The following is a 10,434-nucleotide window of genomic DNA, read 5'->3' as shown; positions in this document are numbered from 1 at the left end:
ATCTTTCACAATACTCATCAATTGGCTCATCTGATCTTCCATCTTAGTTTATGTTTTCGTAGTGTTAGTGCACTCAGACAGTAGCTGTTTTACCTCAATTTTCATTGACTGCATCTCCTCTTCTATTTGATCCAAGCGTTGGCCACATATAGTATGGTCATTTGGGTTGTTCCTTTCTTGAGGCTTCTACTTGGTTGTGCGTTGTTACCTCCTCCTTAATTTCTGCCCCATCTTAAGTTTGGGTGATCTCTCCAACCGAGATTATAAGTGCTTGAATAAGGGTTTCCACCCCTTTTTCGATATAGTTGACATCCTCAATTGGATTATTAATGTAATGAAGGAGCAGTTTGTCTCCTCCATATATAGATAAAGCATTAGGTGAGGATTCTATGTGGTTGAGTTTGCCCACAATTTGTTAGAATCTATCATCTTCCTGGACAAATTTTACCGTAGATGGTTTCTAGCCATATGTATAACATTCAATTGGCCACTGGAAGGAATTCATCGTCATGTTTTCTTTCAAATCATACGCATCTTCGTATGTTCTATTCATTAAAGCTCCTTCTGCGGCTCCATCTAGTCCTGACCGTGCGTGTACATCCAACCCATTGTAGAACATTTGGAACCTCAAACACTCAGGTAATCCATGATGTGGGCATCTGTATTAGCATTTTAAAATGCTCTCAAGCTTCGTGAAAACTCTCTCCTTCTAATTATTTGAATGTTGGGATCTCTCTCCTTAGTTGGACTGTTTTCCTAATAGGGAAAAAATTTCGTAGAAATTTTCGTGCAAGTTCATTCCATGTTATGATGGATCCTAGTGCTTGCAAATCTAACCAAGAAAAGGCTTTATTGATTAAGGAGAAAGGGAATAGCCGAAGATGAATAGCATCTTCGGTGACCCCAATGTAAGCTAATGTATCACAAAGTTGAAAGAACTATTTGAAATGCTAGTTTGGTCATCCGCAATTATGCCTCTAAACTGTAAGTTGTTCTGAATCATTTGGATCATAGACAATTTTATCTCAAAAGTTGTTAGCCATGATAGTTGGCCTTGTGATGCTTCCTTGAATCATCTCCAAATTTGGTAGCACATAGTCCCTTAGGGTTCTTTTGTTGCACGCCATAGGTACATTTACAAGTAGCTGTGGTGGTGGTAGATCTCGTGGGTTTGCTTCATTAATCTTGTCAAATAACGGGTACTTTTGTGGTGGATTTCCAGCAACAAGTGGCTTATTTTATATCTGATGTTGCTGTCGACGGTTCATATGTATTAGTCTTTCTAGATCAGTTGCTGGCTTTATAAGTGTTCCCTTACTGGGAGTTATATACTGAAACAACAAATTAGAATAAAAATGTTAGTAAAAATAAAAAAAATCATATCTATATTTTAGATATTTCCTAATTATTCTATTGAATGGAAAAATTAAAATCTATTTAATAGCATTGCCTCCCCGACAATGGCGCCAACAACTTGATCGCCTCCGGACGTACCAACGTCCAGAGTGTGAATACTGCAACTAAAGATATAGATTTGCGTTGGTGTTTGTAAGTATACAGGTCAGGTTGTAATATAGTTACAACAAAGTAGGTAAGTACTCCTAAGATCATACCCAAGAGAGGCGAGTACTAAATTAAGGTCAACCTAAACACTAATAGAAGTAATTACTAGTTTAAATAAATTATAGTACGATAAAACATGAAAAGAAATATTTTGGGCTTTTTATAAATAATAAATTATAAATAAAAAAGGAAAGTGAATTTCAAGTATATCAATTCTAACTTCATCAAATCTAAGTAAGGGTGATTAGCTCGCTTTGGTGATCCTAACTAATTACTATTTCAAGTTTCTTCTCAATCAACTAGATGCTACCCTAGCAGAATCTCTCAACCTTTCACTAATCTAATGAGTCAGCAAGAACTAATTATCACTCGACGTCACAGTCCAGACCGGTTCGGGGTTAAGGTATTCATGGATAGGCCACACCAACTTTGAGTTAATTCCCACCTAAATGATATCCTAGGGTTACCAAGTCTAGGGTTTAAGTTCTTCCACTCCCAAATAGCTACTCAGAAAAATCTACATAGCAATTAATTAATCACACTTTCACTAACTAATACCCTATAAAAGGAATAGTTACTTGTGGATCTCATGAACACAATCAACTTGATAATAAAGATAAACATAGCTAATAAATCAAGAGAAATGTTTAAGAGATCCTAAATTATATTGATTGAAGCGCAAAATCCATAGTAGTTTGATGACAGTTACAACTCACGTTCTCTGACGAACACGAAATATAATAAAACTGAAATAAAACTAAAGCCTCAAGAAAGGAAAACTAAAACTAAAATTACAAAGAAATCTTAAAGTATGTAAAGCTCTCATTAAAAAAAGTGTTTTAAGAGCCAATTTATAGAGTTAGAGTTGTTGTCGTCCTTAACCTTAGGTCATCTAATGTTCTCATGTTTAATTTCTATTGTGCAAACCAACACGCCCCTACAATTAAATCACGTTACAGCCAACAAAGTAGCTGTAACTATACTACGATATTTTTATTGATCGTAGCTTATTCTGATTTAATTATGATAACAACTGATAAGCAAGTAGCTTGTATTCGTATAATAAGATGGTGCTTCCTGCTTTCAGGAAAGTGAAGTACTTCAGGTATTTTGGATTCAGCTTGACTAATAAACCAGGCCAGTGAAAAGTAATTTTCAGAGTCCTGTGTTAAGCATATAGCTCATTCTTCAATAGAAGAAGCAGTGGATGGAACAGAATTGGATGTGTGATTTCCAAAATATATCAATCTTGGCATTCTGCTCCCTATGTTGCAACATCAAAGTCCCCATGTTGCAACACAACTGTAACATACTGATTTTGGGCCTAGTCAGAACAGTGGTTTTAGGACCACAAATCCGATGAGGAAACATTTATTTTTACTATATTTTTATGGCCTACAATTTCACGGAATGATTTGTGAAAATTTCGTTCAAAAATTTCGACGTTTGGGTACTCAATTTAGTCAAAAGGACTAAATTGTAAAAAGTGCAAAAGTTGTGTTCTACATGTTAGAGGTGTCCAATTGTTATAAAATTTTAAATTGGATATCTTTATATGGTAATTAGACCATTGGTTAAGTTATGGACAAAAATGGACATGAGATAAGTGAAATAGGAAATTTTTAATTTAGGGGCATTTTGGTAATTTGGTAATTACAATTAATTAAAAGAGAAAAAGATGGCAAATTGTGCACATCTTCTTCATTTGGCTGAAATTAGCAAGGGGGAATCCATAGTTAGGGTTTTCAAGCTTCCAAGCTCCATAGTAAGTGATTCTAAGCCTCGTTTTTAATGTTCTTTACGTTTTTAAAGCCCCGATAACTTGATTTAGCTTATTCTAGCAATAATTTAACCTAGGGTTCATATTTGGAAAAATACCCATAGGTGAAATGTGTTTATTTTGATGTTTTATGGTAGAACATGAAGCTTGAAATTATGTTCATAAGTAAAACGAGTAAAACGACATAATCGGTAAAAATATCTAATGTTCATAAGTAAGTGTTAGAATGGGAATTTGATGTTACCATAGAAGGGAAAAATTTTCAGCATGTTATAAAACATAAGAATATGGGATGAAGTTTAATTTTCAAGCTTTGGGGCAAAAGTGTAATTCTGTAAAAATTTAGGGGCAAAATCGTAATTTTTCAAAACTTAGAGTCGAGGGTTGTTTTGATAAATGTGAGTATTAAATAAACTAAATTTTCTATTATAGATCAAGAAGAACCAAATTTAGGGTTAGACTAAGGAAAGAAAAAGGTTGAAGACTAAGTTGATAGATTTGGTCATATTTTGCACTGAGGTAAGTTTACAGTAAATAAATACAATATCTCAATAATTATTATTAATGTTGCTATTTTCCAGCAATTATGTATTTTTTTCATGAAATTATTTAATGTTGACTCAAGTATTAGATGATAGAGAATCAGTGTTAAAAAGTCCCGTTGAAACATAAGAAATGTATTGGATACAAATGTCATGACATTTGGGTAAAGAGATCCCATGTAAGACCATGTTTGGGACATGGCATTGGCATCATTGAGATTATCATAGGTCCTATGTAAGACCATGTCTGGGACATGGCGTTGGCACCGAGATGAGAGGTCTCATGGAAGACCACGTCTTGGACATGGCGTTGGCACCGAGATGAGAGGCCCCCCGTAAGACCATGTCTAGGATATGGCATGGGCACCGATATGAGAACTCTCATGTAAGACAATATATGGGATATGGCATTGGCAGTAAACATCCCATGTAAAACCATGCCTGGGACATGGCTTTGGCATGTTATTATCAGAAAAGAGACCCAAGTATCCTTATTATTCCAATGTGGCTCAACGTGCTAGTAAACAAATTATGTTCCATGAAAGTTCAGGTAAAAGCATAAATAGCAAATTCAGGTGAGTTATAAGAGTTAAGAACATATTATGTTATGAATTGAGAACCAACATTTTAGCAAGAGAATAGTAAGTTATAATCATGAGTTATCTAAGTAAACAAGTAAGTGAATGAGTAAGAGATTAAGTAAAGAGGAAATTAGAGATCATGACACTTGAGTATATTTATTTGTGTTAAATGTTGTTATTTTTTTGCTTGTAAACTTACTAAGATTTATGCTTACTTCTTTTATTTTACTTCTTTTATAGTATTGCAAAGCTAATTCGGGGATCTTAAAGACGTCAAAGAGTGCTCACACTATCAACAACAACAGCTAGGTATTTTATGATGATCAATGTTTGAGCTATGGCATGTATAGGGACTTAGTCATTTTGAATTTATGTCCTTATGATATTTCTAAACGATGATGTGTAAATATGTGATAATTTTTAGCTATTAAAATGGCTAAGTACGAATATATTTGGTATTATGAATGCCTAGGTGATAGTTTATACCTAGAAATTAAGAAAGAGTAAAAATTTGCAATGAAATAGTTTTGGGGCAGCAGTAGTGACGTGACTTTAAAAAATCACCAAGGATAGTATAAAATGAATTAGAGAGTAAATGATATACAAAATTAAATATTATCGAGTCTATTTTCATACAAAAATAACGGTGTGGGTAAATGAATTTTATATTCTGAGATATTTGAATTTTGGTTAGACAGGGTTAGAATGGTTTTTGGAGTCCCCTATTCTGAGTTTAGAAAATAATTAAATATTGTAAAAAAATAATTATGAGTTATAATTTATATGTATATATTCCTTAGTGAGTCTATTTTTTATATAAATAGGTGAGAATAGCATATGAAAATCATAATATGAGAAAATTGATTTTTAGAGAATAAAGGTCAGAACCGCTAGGTAGTGAAACAGGGGAGAATTTAATGAATAAACTATACTAATTGGCTAAACCAAAAATTCTAAAAATTTTATGGTAAGATAATATATGAGTCTAGTTTTAGAAAAAATTTACGGATCTAAATTTCAAGTTTCATAACTTGAGTTATAGTTAAATTGGTGACTACTGCGCAGGTGGACAACATTATGGTGAACAGTGAAATAAATTTTAAAAGCAAATTCTTATGCCTCGAACTAATAAGTTAAGTCAAGTAACGCCCCATGCTCAACTCTGACAACGGTCTCGGCTAAGGGGTATTACATTTTTTGGTATCAGAGTAGGTTTAGTCAGTTTTCGAAACATTCAGTGTGAATAAGAATCTAGCTATACATGGCATATTTATATTTTGATAGTGTGACGACTCCTGACGATTTTAAAATGTTTTCTTTTATAGTTATGGATCTCGAATGAGCTGGTGCAGATGATGTAGAGAGTAATGCGCCTGCTCCCGTATAAGGAACGGTGCCACCTGATAGTAGTGAAAGGCCCGTATCAGTTAGTCAGGGAGGAGGGGCTCGAGAAGCCTTCTTCCAAGCTATGACTGATTGGTTTGCTGAGTTCGTTCATATGAATCCGGCTGTTAGATCTCCACCCCCTCATGATTCTCAGGTTCCACATGTAGCTTCCCCAGCTACAGGTATGGTTATAAGAGAAAGACCACTAATTGATAAGATCAGAAAACAAAGGGCTAAGGAGTTTCTGGCTACTAAAGATGATGATGCAGAGAAAGCTGAATTTTGGCTCGAGAATACTATCAGAGTTTTCGATGAATTATCCTGTACACTTGAAGAATGCATGAAGTGTGTTGTCTCACTTCTCAGAGATTCAGCCTATCATTGGTGAAAGACTCTTGTGCCAGTGGTACCGAGTGAGAGAATTACTTGGGATTTCTTTCAGGAGAAGTTCCGTAAAAAGTATATCAGTCAAAGATTTATAGATCAAAAAAAGAAAAGAATTTCTCGAGTTAAAACAAGGTAAGATGACTGTGACCGAATGTGAACGTGAATTTGTCAGACTTAGTAAATATGCTTGGGAATTTGTGTCCACCGAAGCCAATATGTGCAAGAGATTTGAAGATGGACTCAATGATGATATCCGACTATCAGTGGGTGTTTTAGAAATCAGAGAGTTTGTTGTTTTGGTTGAAAGAGCCTGTAAGGAAGAAGATTTGTTAAAAGAAAAAGAGAAGGGAAAAGTTGAAATTGAGGTGCAAGATACGAAGAAAAGACAAATGAGCAGATCATTTCAGTCCACATCCAAGAGGCCTAGAAAAATAACGGTGTGGGTAAAGGAATTTTATATTCTGAAATATTTAAATTTTGGTTAGACAGGGTCAGAATGGTTTTTGAAGTTCCCCTGTTCTGACTTTAGAAAATAATTAAATATTGTACAAAAATAATTATGAGTTATAATGTATATTTCTAGATTCCTTAGTGAGTCTATTTTCTATAGAAACAAGTGAGAACACCATATGAAAATCATAATATGAGAAAATTTATTTTTAGTGAATAAAGGTCAGAACTGTCAGGCAGTGAAACAATGGAGACTTTAATGAATAAATTGTACTAATTGGCTAAACCAAAAATTCTGAAAATTTTATGGTCAGATAAAATATGAGTCTAGTTTCAGGGAAAATTTATGGATCTAAATTTTGAGTGTCGTAACTCAAGTTATAATTAAATTAGTGACTGCTGCGCAGGTGCACAATATTATGGTGAACAGTGAAATAAATTTTAAAAGCAAATTTTTATGCCCCGAACTAATAAGTTAAGTTAAGTAACGCCCCATGATCAACTCCGGCAACGGTCTCAGGTAAGGGGTGTTACAAAAATGACCAGCTTTGAGTTCCTATACCTTTGAATGGTCTCTTGCACACGTACTAAGTATGTTAACTCGCCTTTATGTAACACCCCATACCCGGCCATGACGCGAAGCCAAATATCGAGATGCCACACCACCGTCTCACATCGATTTCATTGTAATTATCAAAATTGAAATACATGCAGTTTCATTTTACTTTAATTACTCTAGCATTTGTTAGAATATCAGGTCATGCAAACTTAGTTTAGCATTTATTCATTCTAACATACAACAAACAAACATAAAATGTACATATCTCGAGCATTGGGACCACTTAGCAAATTTTTCCAAAAATGTTAAATAGGTATCGATATCGCCTCTATGGTATCGATACTACCTGGAAAATCAATACCAAACTACCATTCTGTTTCTCACCAAATTTCAAATCATCAGAAAATATTAGTACCTTTCGCAAGGTATTGATAATTACACCCCGAGTATCTATACTCGGTCCAAGGTATCAATACCAAATTGGTATTGTAACTCCCTGCACTTTTGAAAATATAGAGGTATTGTTTTAAAAGCCTTAATATCGATACCCCTATATCAGGTTACAAAAAGTCAACATATAAGAGCATTTACATCATTCAAACTTGGTCCCTAAACATCATGCTTCATTCACCTAGTCACATAAGCATCAAAATGTCTAAAAAATAAACCAAACACTGTGTCCAAGTTCACAAGCTTCCAAACATATGAAATATACAAATAATCCCAAATACGTTAACAAAACTGATAAAAATGTCTACCACATTGCCTTTTTATTCCCTAGAACTAGAATAAGCAAAACACCTACTACAATAAGTAAAGAATAGCTTGGATCAATCCCTCGATGGCCACACCGCTCACACTGGGAACGCAACTACTCTGCAAAGGGTAAAATGGAGTGGGTAAGCTTAACAAGCTTAGTGAATGCCTAGAACAACCACTACACAAACAAATCGTCATGCATCAACCAAACGACATACAACGTATTCCCAAATCGTCAGTAACAAGTATCATAATTTGCACAATTAGTCATATTCCGGGCATACTTTTACTCATTCTTTATACAGATGTTTAGTTATATATATATTTCGACAAGTATTAACCACATATAAGCACATGTAATCACATTTAGTCACATTTAGTCACAGTGTATGATAATTTGGCTCTTGAGTTTATGAAACATAAAAGTGAACTCTATTGCCACTTGTCGAATACAAGGATCTCCAACACACAACATATAGACTCGTAGAGTCAAACATATCCCAGAAGAGAAGCATATAGTTAATTCCAACAAACCACACATACATATCCCAGTGAATGGAGCTTGGCTCACATTCCCTTATCTCTCCAAAACTGTCACTGGACCTTAGCGGCCCATATATCACAACATAAATAAGTCAGCACTCACAATCCTATGGCATGCCAACTATATCCAATGGTTTCATCAATTCACAAGGCAAAAATATCCATAATGTCATAAAATATTACCTACCGATTATCCGCACGTATTCATCGCATAATCATATAATTATCACATTATACACACTGTCACATAGAATGAATAACATACCCTCATATTTATCGTCACAACAGTCATCACAACATGTTCATATTTCATCACATCATAATTCTCTTTATCACAATTCAAAAACATATTTATCACATATTTAGCATAGGTAAAAGAGTACTTACACTCAAAATTTAGAGGAGGGGTTTACGTGACCTCTAAATTCCCAAAGTACACAATGAATCATTACGAGCAATGATTCTAAAACACTCACCTAAATATTCATTTTTTTCCAAAAAATTGAAAGCTTAAACAAGTTTCCCTTTGCCTTTATCTCTAGTCGTTGAAGGTCTTATTGACTTTGACACTTCAAAAAGACAAACCATATATATATTCAGTCAACAATCGGTCAATAGCTCACCTTAAATAACCACAAACACAAGCCTAAGCTACATTATTTTCTAACCAAAACCTTTAGCACAACAAACTTAAAATTCAAATGACTAGTCTAAGCATACTCTTTTCGCATGAAACCAATTCCATTCATCGACATATTCATCTACAACTAATTCCCAACCTTTAAACTTCACAGAACTAAGTGTTTTAAGGTATCAAAATTTTTCGACAGGTTTTGGCCATTACAATGAAAATTCATTAAAACCCGAGAAATCCTTGACGAAACTTCAAAGTTACTTTAGAAAGCTTTTGATTAGGTTAAAACTAATTGAAAAACACTTTCAAACTAAAGTTTTATTCACAAACTTGAAATTCACTATTAATTACCCGATTTTAAGCTTTTAATCAAAACATGCGTTTTAATAGCTAAAAACTCAATTTCAAGGACCTAATAACATTAAAAACTAATGAGAATGTGAATGGTTACCTTTAATGAGAGGAATAACGAGTTCTGGTGCAAATCTAAAAAACCCACAAGTGGAGAAGATGATGAAATTGGTGATATTTTTGGGTAATTTCTTAAATATTTAGAAAGGTTTAATTCTTGGAAGTAATAGAAATTCAAAGTATTTTTGTTTGGAAGTAAAAAATAAATTGAGAGAGTGAGGAATAGAAAGGGGTGACAACACTAAGAAGATGAGAAGAAGCATTTGTGAAAATAATTTGGGGGTTTATTAGGTTGATTTTGAAAATTTGTTTTAATTGATTCATAAAGACTCACAACTTTGACCCTTTTACAAGTCAATCCCTTTTCTAATGAGAAAGACATTTAAAACTTGTTTCCAAAAATTGACTTAACTTTATGAAAACCATTGCCGAAAACATTATCAAGTACCGACCTTACAAATTTTTGCGCTCATATAGGCCAAAAATCCTAAAATAGCCCTAAAACTCCTAGGCCCTATTTTGGGGTATTACAACTCTCCCCCACTAAAAAGAATTTCGTCCTCAAAATTTACCTAAGATAAACAAATAAGGATATTGACGTCTCATCGCTTCCTTGATTTCCTAAGTATCCTCTTCCACTTTGTGGTTGTGCCACAAAACTTTAACCAGCGGAACACTCTTGTTTCACAACACTTTCACTTCATGGTCTAAAATCTCTATTGGTTCCTTATCAAAAGTGAGATTAGGTTGAACCTTAATCTCCTTTACTGACACAATATGCGACAGATCTGAACGATACCTCCAAAGCATAGATACATGGAAAACATCATGGATTTGCT

The 10,434-nt window shown here is 34.0% G+C and overlaps 1 non-coding gene across 1 annotated transcript; it reads left to right on the top strand.

Moving 5' to 3' along the window:
- The first annotated feature begins 641 nt into the window (after window positions 1-641).
- Window positions 642-746, top strand: LOC121222906 (small nucleolar RNA R71). The gene has a single exon (XR_005920276.1). It is a non-coding gene; the product is annotated as a small nucleolar RNA R71 (small nucleolar RNA).
- Window positions 747-10,434: the final 9,688 nt, after the last annotated feature.

Source organism: Gossypium hirsutum, chromosome D10, assembly GCF_007990345.1.
Source record: "Gossypium hirsutum isolate 1008001.06 chromosome D10, Gossypium_hirsutum_v2.1, whole genome shotgun sequence".
Taxonomy (NCBI): domain Eukaryota; kingdom Viridiplantae; phylum Streptophyta; class Magnoliopsida; order Malvales; family Malvaceae; genus Gossypium; species Gossypium hirsutum.
The sequence above is the reverse complement of the archived record's forward strand: the minus strand, read 5'-3'. Positions and strand labels throughout refer to the sequence as shown.